We start from the raw sequence: 14,684 nt of genomic DNA, 5'->3' as shown, positions 1-14,684 counted from the left end.
GTACTAATACTAGTACTTTAGGTAGTACTGATACTGCAGTACTTTAGGTAGTACTGATACTGCAGTACTTTAGGTAGTACTGATACTGTAGTACTTTAGGAAGTACTGATACTGCAGTACTTTAGGTAGTACTGATACTGCGGTACTCTAAGCAGTACTGATACTGCAGTATTTTAGGTAGTACTGATACTGAATTACTTTAGGTAGTACTGATACTGCAGTACTTTAGGTATTACTGATACTGCAGTACTCTAAGCAGTACTGATGCTGCAGTACTTTAGGTAGTACTGATACTGTAGTACTTTAGGTAGTACTGATACTGCAGTACTCTAAGCAGTACTGATACTGCAGTACTCTAAGCAGTACTGATACTGCAGTACTTTAGGTATTACTGATACTGCAGTACTTTAGGTAGTACTGATACTGCATTACTTTAGGTAGTACTGATACTGCAGTACTCTAAGCAGTACTGATGCTGCAGTACTTTAGGTAGTACTGATATTGTAGTACTTTAGGAAGTACTGATACTGCAGTACTCTAAGCAGTACTGATACTGCAGTACTTTAGGTAGTACTGATACTGTAGTACTTTAGGAAGTACTGATACTGCAGTACTTTAGGTAGTACTGATACTGTAGTACTTTAGGAAGTACTGATACTGCAGTACTTTAGGTAGTACTGATACTGCAGTACTCTAAGCAGTACTGATGCGGCAGTACTTTAGGTAGTACTGATACTGCATTACTTTAGGTAGTACTGATACTGCAGTACTTTAGGTATTACTGATACTGCAGTACTTTAGGTATTACTGATACTGCAGTACTTTAGGTAGTACTGATACTGCATTACTTTAGGTAGTACTGATACTGCAGTACTTTAGGTATTACTGATACTGCAGTACTTTAGGTAGTACTGATACTGCAGTACTTTAGGTATTACTGATACTGCAGTACTTTAGGTAGTACTGATACTGCATTACTTTAGGTAGTACTGATACTGCAGTACTCTAAGCAGTACTGATGCTGCAGTACTTTAGGTAGTACTGATACTATAGTACTTTAGGAAGTACTCTAAAATCTGGGATTTTGTCAGAAAATTGTGTGAAATTATAAACTTTTAAATGAAACCATGAAAACTTTAGTGGGAAGTCACAGAGTAGAAACTGGGGTAACGGGTCAGATTAACCCTCCGGCCAGAGTATCTCCGGCCGGAGGGTTAATCTGACCCCTTACCCCGGTACCAGGTGCACATTCTGATCAGATCAGCTCAGGTTGGTTCTGTATTTACTGCTGCTGGTTTGTGTCCAGTAAATGTTGTTGTCTTGTTAAGTTTGTTCCTTTTCTGCCCCAATTTATGCCAAAATGTCTTTAGTTACTCAAATAAAACCCAAAACTCTGGCGCCAGGCGATGATTATAAAGATAACTAAATGTGTTTGGATCTAAATGTGTTTTTCGTTGATTCGGTGGTTGTTTGAGCTCATAATTTACATATTAAGAGTAAAGAGACCTGCCACTGTCTGAGACATAGAAACAAATACACCGAGTCCTCGACTTACGTCACAGTTCCATTCCTATGGACAGACGCAAGTTTGAAACAAAGCCGTTACGTGCATTACGATATGGATCAATTCCTCATAAAAGTCATGAAAACCAATGACTTTCATGCATGTATGAATCACTTTACTAGAAGATAACAGAATATTGTAACGGACTGATATTGTTGTTGAAGTTTCAATGTTTATTGTTCAGTTCCAGATTTCCCTGATGTCAGTGAACGTGCCATGTTTAGTTAGCTCACCTCTGATTGGCTGAGAGTCAGCAGTAGAGAGAGCTGGGAACGGCGGCTAATTCTGGAGCTAAGTTATGGGGTTTTTCTAGTTATTCTGGCGTTGGCTACGGTCCACAGTAGCCTGTGTGAAGGTTCAATAAACCAGCAGAGAACCAGATAAAGTCTCACTCATTCATCAGAGGGTCGCTACAATATGTTGACCTGTTTTTACATCTTGACCCATGTTGGTCGGTGTTTCCTCCTGTTCCCAGCATTTTATTCTATCTAATTTCACTTCCATGGAGACGCTTTCCTTTTCTTCCAAGCATCAGAAGAGTCTGACCTCCGCTGGGAGCCATAATGAAGGACAGAAAGTTAGTGAATGTAGCACAATCCAAGGTGGACTACAACCAGAGAATGGAAACAAAGCTGTCTGATAGCACCATGACGACGTATTCATCCACTCCGCTTATCAACTAGTTCCACGTAACCAGTTCCGGTGAAATGACGGGACGCCGTAGGTCGAGGACGCCGTAAACCGAGGACCCCCTGTATTTTTTATATATATATTATATATATTACTATTATTTATGTTTTTGTTATTTGAAAGATTTATTTGTCAGATACTGCTGATTCGTCCTGCTGGTCACTCGTGGTGTTGGAGCTAAAAATCTCCTGCGGCCCAAAAACTATTTTCTTCTTGAACTTCCAGCTGCAGAAGCTTTTGACTCTTTCTGTTATGAATTTTAAATCCATCTTGGTAAATACTGGATGTCATTTATGACCCCAGCTGTTCAAGTTTATGTGGAGAAATGTTTCTTCCCATAAATACTTCAGTCTTCTTCTTCTTCTACTCTCCACGGCTGTTTTTGGCTCATTGGTTGGCAGAGAACATGGAGAGTTGTTTGAGTCGGTAAAATGTATATTTTTTAACACATTATAGGCTTTGACTTTGTTGTAGTTTCCTGTTTCTAATTAGTAAATTGTGGCAAACTGACCTAAAATAATACACTTTGCTGCTGCAGAAGCCTTGAGGCAGAAAGTTAACGTCTGTGGAAACGGTTCACAAGAAATGATGGAAAAACTGGATTATTTACATCAGAACATTTTAGAAAAACACTGATTTAAAAAAAAAATCCCTGTGTGTGTGTGTGTGTGTGTGTGTGTGTGTGTGTGTGTGTGTGTGTGTGTGTGTGTGTGTGTGTGTGTGTGTGTGTGTGTCCCCCCATCCATCACGTAGACCAGATGCTAATCGGCCGCCATCAGTGACCACTTCCTCCCTCCACAGCGCTCTTGGCCAATAGGACGGTAGATAGAGGGGAGATGGCCTCACATATAAACACACAACTTCCTGTCACTCCCTCTCTCACACACACACACCTACACACACACACACACACACACACTCCATCTCCTCCCAAACCTCGGAGGACTCGGTCTGTCATTACTGACCCACATCACAGAGCTGCTCCTCCTCTTCATCCTGGATCCAAAACTCTTAAAAAAAACTTCTTTTTTCTCTCTCTTCTCTACTTTTCTTTTTTTCTTTGACCCCAGAATGCTCCAGTGTTGCCATGGTAACCACAGCTGACGAGGACTTTTCTCTCTTCTAATATGTGAGCCGTCATATTGGCTTTTCTTTTTCCCTGAATCCCCTTCTGTAAATATGTTTATTTATTTATTTATTTGTCATATTATTTATGTTTTGTGTTTCACTTTAGTCCTTTTTAATCTGTCCGTCCTTCTTTTTATTCCCCATTAAAAGCTTTTGGAGGACTATTTACTGACGTGGAGTCTTGTGTCGTACAGATTATAAAGCTCTCAAGGCAAAAAAAATAAAAATATTTATTTATTTATAACACAAATATAATTATTTTGTATTATTTCACTATTTATTTTTTCTAATTTTAATTATTTTATTATTATTGATTGTTTTTATGATATTGCTATTTTGCCTGTTTTAATGATGTAATTCATATTTATCTGAATATATTTAGAAAATAATTCATTTTGTTTTCATTACATTCATTTTTTAAAATAATTTTATTTTATATGTTGATTATCATCTCAGTTAATTTTCTTCTGTTGAAAATAATTGATAAATATTTCTATTCCTTCAATATTTTAATTATTGCTTTTAAAGTATGATTTCTGTGATTTTTCATTTAATTTTTATGTTTTTATATGTTCATTTCTTATGTGTCCCATTTAGGAAACCAGTTAAACCACCAGTTAAACCAGTTAAACCACCAGTTAGTGTGTTTGTGTCGACTCACCCCATTCCTCAGCCAGACAGGGGAGTCCTGATCTGAGACCAGCTCAGAGGTACGGACACCTTCTGGACAAAACAAACAAACAAACAAACAAACAAACAAACTGTTATTACTGTTAAAAATACTGAGCATCCATATATTAATCTATACATATTAATACCTTACTGCTCTCAGGTGTTTATATCAGTAGATTATTACCAGTTATTAATAATCACGGTGACTCTACCTGTCCCAGGTGTGTCTGCCGGCTCGTTGCTAGGAGACGATGATGGACAGCTCATGATCATGTATTCAGCATCCTCCACTGGAACACAGCAGACAGTCAGAACCTCACCTATGTAGTACTTTAAGTAGTACTAATACTAGTACTTTAGGTAGTACTGATACTGCAGTACTTTAGGTAGTACTGATACTGCAGTACTTTAGGTAGTACTGATACTGTAGTACTTTAGGAAGTACTGATACTGCAGTACTTTAGGTAGTACTGATACTGCGGTACTCTAAGCAGTACTGATACTGCAGTATTTTAGGTAGTACTGATACTGAATTACTTTAGGTAGTACTGATACTGCAGTACTTTAGGTATTACTGATACTGCAGTACTCTAAGCAGTACTGATACTGCAGTACTCTAAGCAGTACTGATACTGCAGTACTTTAGGTAGTACTGATACTGTAGTACTTTAGGAAGTACTGATACTGCAGTACTTTAGGTAGTACTGATACTGTAGTACTTTAGGAAGTACTGATACTGCAGTACTTTAGGTAGTACTGATACTGCAGTACTCTAAGCAGTACTGATGCGGCAGTACTTTAGGTAGTACTGATACTGCATTACTTTAGGTAGTACTGATACTGCAGTACTTTAGGTATTACTGATACTGCAGTACTTTAGGTATTACTGATACTGCAGTACTTTAGGTAGTACTGATACTGCATTACTTTAGGTAGTACTGATACTGCAGTACTTTAGGTATTACTGATACTGCAGTACTTTAGGTAGTACTGATACTGCATTACTTTAGGTAGTACTGATACTGCAGTACTCTAAGCAGTACTGATGCTGCAGTACTTTAGGTAGTACTGATTCTATAGTACTTTAGGAAGTACTGTGGTACCTGGAGTGTCCTGAGGCTGCAGCTTGGACAGCAGCTCTGAGATGGATTTCTTCTGAGCCTGAGCGATGTAGCTCAGATTCTCTGAGTCCAGAACAGACAGGAAGGACTGCAGGTCCCAGATCAGCTTAGACAGAACTACAGACACACAGACAGACAGGGGGAGAGACAGACAGGTTAATGAGAGACAGACAGACAGACAGACAGACAGACAGACAGACAGAACTACAGACAGACAGACAGAACTACAGACAGACAGACAGGGGGAGAGACAGACAGGTTAATGATAGACAGACAGACAGACAGACAGAGAGACAGACAGACAGGACTGCAGGTCCCAGATCAGGTTATACAGAACTACAGACAGACAGACAGACAGGTGGAGAGACAGACAGGTAAATAACAGACAGACAGACAGACAGGAAGGACTGCAGATCCCAGATCAGGTTAGACAGAACTACAGACAGACAGACAGGTGGAGAGACAGACAGGTTAACGAGAGAGAGACAGACAGACAGACAGACAGACAGACAGACAAGTTAATGACTGACAGACAGACGAGTTAATGACAGATAGACAGATAGACAGACAGGTTCATGACAGGTGAGCAGCTGTCTGTCTGTCCATCTGTCATTAACCTGTCTGTCCTCTCTACCTGTCTGTCTGTCTGTCTGCCTGTCCTCTCTAACAGGATGTAATCTTCAGAGTTTCCAGTCTTTATCTGAGTCTCTGTCAGACTGGTGGTGACTCATGTTCGGTATCCGTCCATGAGTGTTTACTCTGAGACCGTCTCTGTTTCCCTCCTCATTCCTTTAATGTTTAACTTCTACAGTCACAGCAAAAAAACTACAATAAATGTTCAAATCCACCAAGACTGCAGCAACTTTCATTATCTTAGCATGCTAGCCATATTAATGTTTTTATAGCATGTTAATATGCTAACATTTAGTGTAACGTAACTTTTGCTATGTTAGCTTTCAGAATGGTAACTTGTCACAATTAACAATCAAGGATGTTAGTGACATGCTAATGGACATTTTCAGGGTCTTAGCATGCTATTAACATGCTAGCATTTATTATGTAATATTTATCATGTTATATTTTCAGGCTGCTAGCATGTTATCATACCTAAGGCTTAGATACAATCCTGTTGGATGTATTTATTGACATGCTAGCAGACCTTTTCAACATCTTAGCATGCTATCATCACCATGTTAATATGTTTACATCATGCTAACATGCTAACATTTAACATATCATAATTATCATGTGTCATCGTGCTAACTTATCCAACTTATTATGCATATTATCACCAAAAATACATAACTTATGTGAAATATTTAGCATCTAAACATGCTTACATAGCCATATAAACATGTAGCACATAATTAACTTGTTAAAATGCTACCATGCTACCATAAAGTTACAATTCATGCTATTGTATTATTACATTTTAACTTACTGACATGTTAGCATACAAAATTTAGCATTTAAGCCCCTTAGCATGCTGCTAACATTAACGTATTTATAGCATGTTAACATGCTAACATTCTGCTTGTGTTGTTGAACATGTCAACTTTTTGGTTTAAGCAAATTATGAGGCAAAAATATCAAGCATATGTGAAACATTTAGCATCAAAACCAGCTAACACAACCACTGTAACTTGGTAAAAGTATGTACAATAGCATGTTGACATTTAACCTTTCAGAATGTTAGCTTATCATACGTACATTAAGCAAATTATCAGGCAAAAGTACCTAGAGTACTAAAAACTATTTACATGCTAACATAGCCATATTAGCATTTTAGGCATGTTAACAGCATGTTAATATTTTTCTACAGGTAGCTAGCATACTCTTCACACTATTTACTGACATGCGATCAGATGTGTTAGCATTTGAGATAAATAGGATGTTAACATTTTATCATATGTACAGTTAGCAAGTTAGCAAGTTAGTAGGAATCCAGCTAAACATGTTTATTATCAAAACATCTGAGTTTGTTCACATATTGTGTATCATATTCAGTATAACAGACTGTCAGCACACAGTTACAGTTAATGTATGTTGCATTTACCATGTTGGGGTTTTACATATTAGCATGTTAACATTTTCATAAAAATTTCACTTTTAGTCTTGTCTTTACAGACAGACTGATGGAGGGATTCGGTTTGTTATCAGCAGGTTGATAAAAATGTAAACTGCCATAAAGTCAGTCTGTTCATGCTGTGAATGAAGCTGTTGTCTTCCTCTATGAATGAATACTGACTCTGTTTTCACTCAAAAGCAGTGAAACAGGACTTAGATTATCAGCCTCACAAAGACTGAAGTAGAAAAAAACATGCTAGCCTTCTGTCCTTATCTGCATTTTATGTCCTCCTCAGCGGATTATAACTACACTATACTAAAGTCAGTCTGAAACTTCACAACTTCTCCCTACAAATACAAAAACAGTGTTACATGACACCAGTCTAAGTTATTTATTCTGGTAATGACTGAATAATTAGATCTGCACACAGACATGACCACTCGCTCACATAAAAGTTTCCTTCACAAACGTTCAGATGTTCTGACCTTCACATTCTGACTGATGACAGGATAAACAGTGATAAGCTGCTGGATGCTGCTAATGTTTAACACAGAATAAAGACTCTGATGTTACATCACTGAGAAATCCTGCAGTCTGACCACAAAACCCGAAGTTCCTTCTGGGCTGTTATCTTTGGAATTTCTTGTCTCTTATTTGCTGGCATGTTTTAGGTAATTTGGCTTCCTCAGTGGCCACAAGAACCTCCTAAAGGACAACTAGAACCCTCTAGAAACCACTAGAGACTCTTCAGTGTCCACTTAAACCACATGAAGGATTCATGGAAACTTCTCAGAGGCTATTAGAACCATGTAAACAATCTATGGGACCACCTCAGTGACTGGTACAACCAAGTGAAGCACCTGTAGAACCTCCTTGTTTCCCACCTGGACTCCCTAATGAATAACTAGAACCCCCTTAAAGACTCCAAGAAGCTCTCCGTGTTCACTTGAACAACCTGAAGGATTAATGGAAGCTTCTCAGAAAGTGAAACAGCTCCTGACCATTAGCACAACCTAGACACCCTCCAGGAACCCCTGAATGACCACTAGAACCTCCTAAAAAAAGGAGAACCTGTAGGGTCTCCTCAGTGAAGACTAGAACCCTAAACCTCTCAAGGGAACATCCGAACTTTACAAAGAACTCAGGTGAAAATTAAGCATACTTGAAAAAACTAAAATATACTTCAGTCGTAGTGAGTAAGCCTCTTGTATATTACTGGTTTTGAGCCAAAATGAATATACTACAAATGTACTAAGTACTCCCTCTGTAGTACTTTAGTTGTTAAACTTACAATACATGCACTAAAATTCATTAATATTTAACTTTTAAGTTGGTGATTTCTTAAATAGTACGCTACACCCAAAATACCAATATTCAATTAGGAATATTTTAAAATGTTGATCTGTCTTTTAGTTATCCAAAATGAGGATTAAACTTTACTTCACAGCTTATTACAAAACACCACAAGATAATGCACATATATAGTATTTCAGTACTCTATTAATTGTAGTAATTATTGGTCATCAGTATGTTAACTTCATTTACACATTTTCAGGAATCTTGCATCCTGGTGAAAATGGCAAAAACTGGTCAAAATGCATTTAAAATGACTTGGATGTCTAAAAATGTTCATGATTCCATGAACACAGAAGTATACTAAATATACTTGGATTTACTGCCATTTTGAGTGCTTTGTCTTACTTGGATATGACTAAAACCACATATAAAACCCACAAAACCTCCTTTATATTCTCTAAATGTTCAGCTAAATGCTAAATTAAAGTAAACCCCAACGTTAAATGTGTTATTTAGGCGTTACTGCTCCAAAATCCTTCATTGGTCATAGGGTGTATTAAGATTTTTCTATAATATATATGGCTTAAATGCTAAAAGTAAGTTAAGATGCAATAACATAATAACATGAGTTCTTACTGTAAGCATATTAGGATTTTGACAAGCAAAAGAAAAATGATATACTAAATGTTAATATGGCCATGTTAGCATGTTTATACTGTATCTGAATATATTTATATAATATCAGAATAAGACATACTTTAGTGATCTCAGAGGGGAAATTGTTTGAAATAATGTACATATTCCTAAAGTTATGTAAAAACAATAATCAGTTGTAGACAGGAAGTAGGTATGAGCTAGGTTGTTTTCTGTTGTTGTTTTGAACCAGACTTTGCTGAATGAGTAGAGAATCATGATGTTAAAAACATGCGGAGAAAAGCGTCTGAACGGCAGCGATTGTCCTGCAGCTCCATTCATCACAGACTGAGTCCATTCAGACTCTGAGCTGAGTGGGAGATGAAGTTTCTGATTAACTCCTCTCTGCTGACTTTAAGGCTGTTTATCGGCCCGTCGCTGTTTTAAACGCCGAGCTGCACATACTTCACCCACCCACCACCATAACAACAACAGCAGCAGGGAGATGCTGCAGAAAGAAACCAACTGAGGAGGAAACAGTTTGTGTTGCTGAACGCAGCTTATCTGACCATCAACATTACTTCCTGTCTCTGGCTTTGAAACCGCAGGACTCACATACAGTTCTGTTTAGATCACGTTGCTGGACATTACATGGACTTACATTCATTTCCTGGAGATTTATCCCAAACCTAACCACTACCTCACCATAAAAATATAGATTTTATGCTAAATTAATGCCTGTTAAGCCACTTTCTGTCACCAGATGAGTTCACACAGTGGAGACTGAGCATGTATTTGACGTAAAGTCACAAGTTAGCCTCAATGATTGATTTCAACCACTTTAGCCTCAACCTAACTTTAACTTAAACAAGAATTCTGGTGTATTTTATCCTGCTGTATTTCCCATGATTGTGTCTCAGTGAATCATGCAAACAGATATATGCAAAATGACTCCAAAGAAGCGATCCAAAATAACTTGTTGTTCAAAATGACACAAGATGTGTTAAACATAACCCAAAGTTATCCAAAATTTTATAAACCTGTCCAGAATTGTGCAACCTTGTCCAAAATTATTCAGAATTTGTACAAAATGATGTAAACCTGTTCAAAATGATTCAAAATTGTTCATGAGACCTCAAAAATTGGTCCAAAATGATTCCAAATTTGTTCAAAATGATTCAGAATTTGTCCAAAGGTAACTCCAAATATGTTGCTAATGACTCAAAATGTGCCAAACTTGATGCAAAAATGAATCCAAAGTGATTCTAATCTTGTTCTAAATGAGCCCAGATTTGTTAAAAATGACTCAAATATATCCAAAATTACTGAGAAACTGTCCTAAATGACTGTGAATTTGCCCAAACTGACTTTAAAACTTTCAGGAACTATTTAAAACATGTTCAAACGATTGAGAATTTGACCAAAATGACTCCAAATTGGCCACAATAACATACATTTTGTCTGTATTTATTAAACAATTAATGAATCTGTAGCTCTAATAAACATCCTGGAGACGGTGTTTTACCTCCAACATCAGCTTTAATATAAAAGACAGAGACTCTCAGCTCTTTTCTGTCAGCAAAGTCAAATATTCAGCATCAAACCATCAACAGCTTCACCAGTAGCAGATCCAGTAAACACTTCACAGTAGCAGTCATGTAAAATGGTTCTAACATCACAACAATGGAGTCCTAACAACATCATACAGAAGGGATCAGGTTCAGTCATGAACCGCGGATTTGTTTATTTGTGGCATTTGAGCCAAAAGCAGCTTGAAAACTGTGGCAACAGAAGGAAAAAGGCCACGCTGCTCCTGTAATTGGCCAAAGTTGAAAAGTTTAGAAAAAACTGAAAGTGATTTAAGTTGCTTTACCATGAAAACCAAACCCTTAAATTAGGCCAAAGATGGGATTTCACTGCGTGTGTGTGTGTGTGTGTGTGTGTGTGTGTGTGTGTGTGTGTGTGTGTGTGTGTGTGTGCTGCTATCTTTGTGGGGACCTTTCTGGTTTTTGGACCTCGTGAGGACACTGCTGCCTTGTGAGGACGTTTTGGCTTCAAAGGGAAGTTTGCGGGTTCAGGTTTGGTTTCAGGGTTCAGATCAGACTCAGGTCGGGGTTTGGGGCCTCTTCAGGCATTAATGTCGCTGAGGGTCCTCACAAAAACAGCAGGACAACGTGAGCATGTTGCAGGGTGTGGAGCACCTTTCTTTCATCTCCTGGCTGGTAAATATAGGAGAGCAGAAACATTTACATTACCGAACGACTGCTTCCTCAAACGGACTGTTCTGACCAGCTCAACCCAAACACCAGTAACCAGCCACCAACCAGCACCCCATCTATTCATGTGACTTTAATTTAATCATTCCACTTTGTTGTCATAATTTACTTAAGCAAACATAAGACAAACATGCTACAGTGTAAAAACAATAAAGTATGCTCTGCTGAAACAACAATATTACGGTCAAATGTTTACGTTCAACAACAACAGTTTGCATCCATAATTTAGAGTTATGACAATCTCTAATAAAGTTATGTTTGACGACCACACAGTGAAATCAGCTTTTCTTTTTCAATCAACAGTATTTTAAATGAACAATTACTAAATAATTTTTAGCATGAAGAGAAGATTTTAAGGGCTTTAAATCTTGAATTCAAAGTGGAGAAAAATTAAGTATTTAAGTATTTTACCAGAACTTGAATTTTGTTCGAAAATATTTAACGCATAAATTTCAGTTTAAATTACATACAGCATTAAGTTGGTGTAATTATCAACATTAATTGGTCAATACAACTCATTAAAACAATTGAAGCAACTTAAAATGTTTATCAAAATCAACACATTTTAATTTTTGTCTGGCAACCATTACTTTCTAGAGTGTAGTATCATCATTATACATATACTACCGTTCAAAGGTTTGCGGTCACTTAGAAATGTCCTTGTTGTTGAAAGAAAGATATCATTAAATGAATGATAAATCCAGTGTAGACATTGTTAATGTGGTAAATGACTATTGTAGCTGGAAACAGCTGATTTTTAATGGAATATCTCCATAGGGGTACAGAGGAACATTTCCAGCAACCATCACTCCTGTGTTCTAATGCTACATTGTGTTAGCTAATGGTGTTGAAAGGCTCATTGATGATTAGAAAACCCTTGTGCAGTTATGTTAGCACATGGATAAAAGTGGGAGTTTTCATGGAAAACATGGAATTGTCTGGATGATCCCAAACTTAGAAAAAAAAGAAATATACATATGTAGGCAAAGAACCAGCAATAAATCCAACGCTTTAACAGCATTTTCCCATAGTACTGCTTTTCTACTTTATGAACAGTTAGCTAGTGGTTCCTAAAATAGGGTTGGACCCCTCCAAAGGGTCATCAGATAAGGCCGAGGGGTCATGAGATGATTAATGGGAGAGGAGAGTAGTAAAAACAAACTCCTGACACATAAATTAGCTCTTCATTGACATGAGCTTCTATTTGAGTTGAGCGTACGTGGTCAAAACACAAACAGATAATGGCAGAAACATGGCAGAATTGTCGGTTTGGAGAGTTTAAAGACACAAACTCACAGCTGAGTCTAAACAGTGTGTTAGCTGGGTCTCCTGAGAGCAGCAGGAGGAGGAAGGATGATTGTTGTGTTGCTGTAGTTAACATACCATCAATGTGATAAAGGCTGCAGCTCCTTTACAGTTCAGGGTAAGTCATCGAGATGCTGTTTGATGATGTAGCTGTAATGATAACCACAGCCTGTAGGGGGCACTACAGAGTGGAAGGCTTAAAATGTAATTATACTCCCACAATCTTAATACGATCATAGATGGACATAGCGCTGTGATGTCACTCACTGATCTGTGGACTCGACTTGAGTCTAGAGTTTAGTCGTCGCCATTTTGACTCTTTGAAACCGAATGACTTGAAACTAGCTCCTGATTCATATTTTTCCATTTTTCAATGTAATATGCAGATCTATAGAAACAGCACAGCCATGACTAGAAGAACAGTAATCAGGAGGTCTAGAAGGAATCATAGTACCACTAATCAGGTCTAGAAGGAGTTATAGTACCACTAATCAGGAGTCATAGTACCACTAATCAGAGCTGTGGTTTGAAATAAAGATTTTACATATGAAGAACTAAAAGAACCAAAGAACCTCAGTAAACATTGACTCAATTTAGTATATTTTTAATATCGGAAATCTAAACTAGCAGTTTGTAATTTGTTATCAGAGCAGAAGCTCTACTGTTCACCTTAAAAGTAATCTGATTACTGTAAGGGGATTCAATTGAGGATCATTTTACATTTTAGTAATATTGCACAAATCTGCACATGTGAAACTTTCAAAAAGTTCCAGTTTGGATGAACTTCTCACATTTGAAAAGCTTTTCTAGTGTTAATCTATGAAACAGATTGAAATGTACAGAAGGTTCTGCTACCATCAGACTCTACTCTCTGTACTGCAGTACTTTCTAGTATTCTCATCTAATTTCTACAGTGTGAAGACTTCATTCTTTATCCTTATGTCTGAACCAGAATGAGGACAGTACCTTTCTGTTTGTCCATGTCTGTCATCTCAGAGGCTGCTTATGTCCAGGCTCATATCCCAGCTGAAGACAGATCTCCCGTTTCCTCCCGGCTTCTGTCTGCTCGTCCTGAAGCAGTCTGAGGTCTGATGTGGAGTCCTGCCTCTGAGCGACCTCAACACGAGGGAGGAGGAGGAGGCAGAGAGTCAAAAACAACAGAGAGAAACTGCAGAGCGACCAACAGAAGCCCTCTGAATGTGGAACCACGGCTCGGTAAATCATGCACATGTATGAACAGCACCATGTCATACATGTAGGTCAATACAGAAGTGGAGGACGTTTTACATCCAATAATCCATGTAGAAAATACCAAAACGTTTTAGTTGTTTTATGTCTTGTTTTCGTCTTTTGTTTTTATCACTTTGTGTCTCGTTTTTGTCCTTTATGTCTCATTTTTGTCATTTTGTCTTGGTGTTTGGCCTTTGTGTCTCGTTTTTGTCATTCTATGTCTTGTTCTGGTCATTTTGTGTCTCATTTTGTCATTTTATGTCTTGTTTTTGTCATTTTGAGTTTTGTTTTTGTTGTTTTGCGTCTCGTTTTTGTCTTCTGTGTCTCGTTTTTGTCATTTTGTCTCTCATTTCTGTCATTTTATGTCTTGTTTTTGTCATTTTGTGACTAGCTTTTGCTATTAACACCTGATGCAGCAGTTTGTGCAAAAAAGATGGTAATAACACACATTCATGTTTATGTCGTTTTCGGTCACTTTCAGGTGACTTCATTGAACCAATAAAAATCCATAAACACCCATAGAAAATAAAACCGAAAACAAAAATGCTCCGTATAGCTGCAGAACCTGCCTAAGAATCCTCACGTTTTTAGGATTTCTTTTGTTAAAGAAGTAATTCAGCAACATCTGTCGCTGAATTTAAGCGCGTTTTGTCCACTGGTCGGCAGTACGAAGCCTCAAGTCTCGCGATCTTATCCGTTTT

Source organism: Amphiprion ocellaris, chromosome 6 (assembly GCF_022539595.1).
Source record: "Amphiprion ocellaris isolate individual 3 ecotype Okinawa chromosome 6, ASM2253959v1, whole genome shotgun sequence".
NCBI classification, from domain to species: Eukaryota; Metazoa; Chordata; class Actinopteri; family Pomacentridae; genus Amphiprion; species Amphiprion ocellaris.
The sequence above is the reverse complement of the archived record's forward strand: the minus strand, read 5'-3'. Positions refer to the sequence as shown.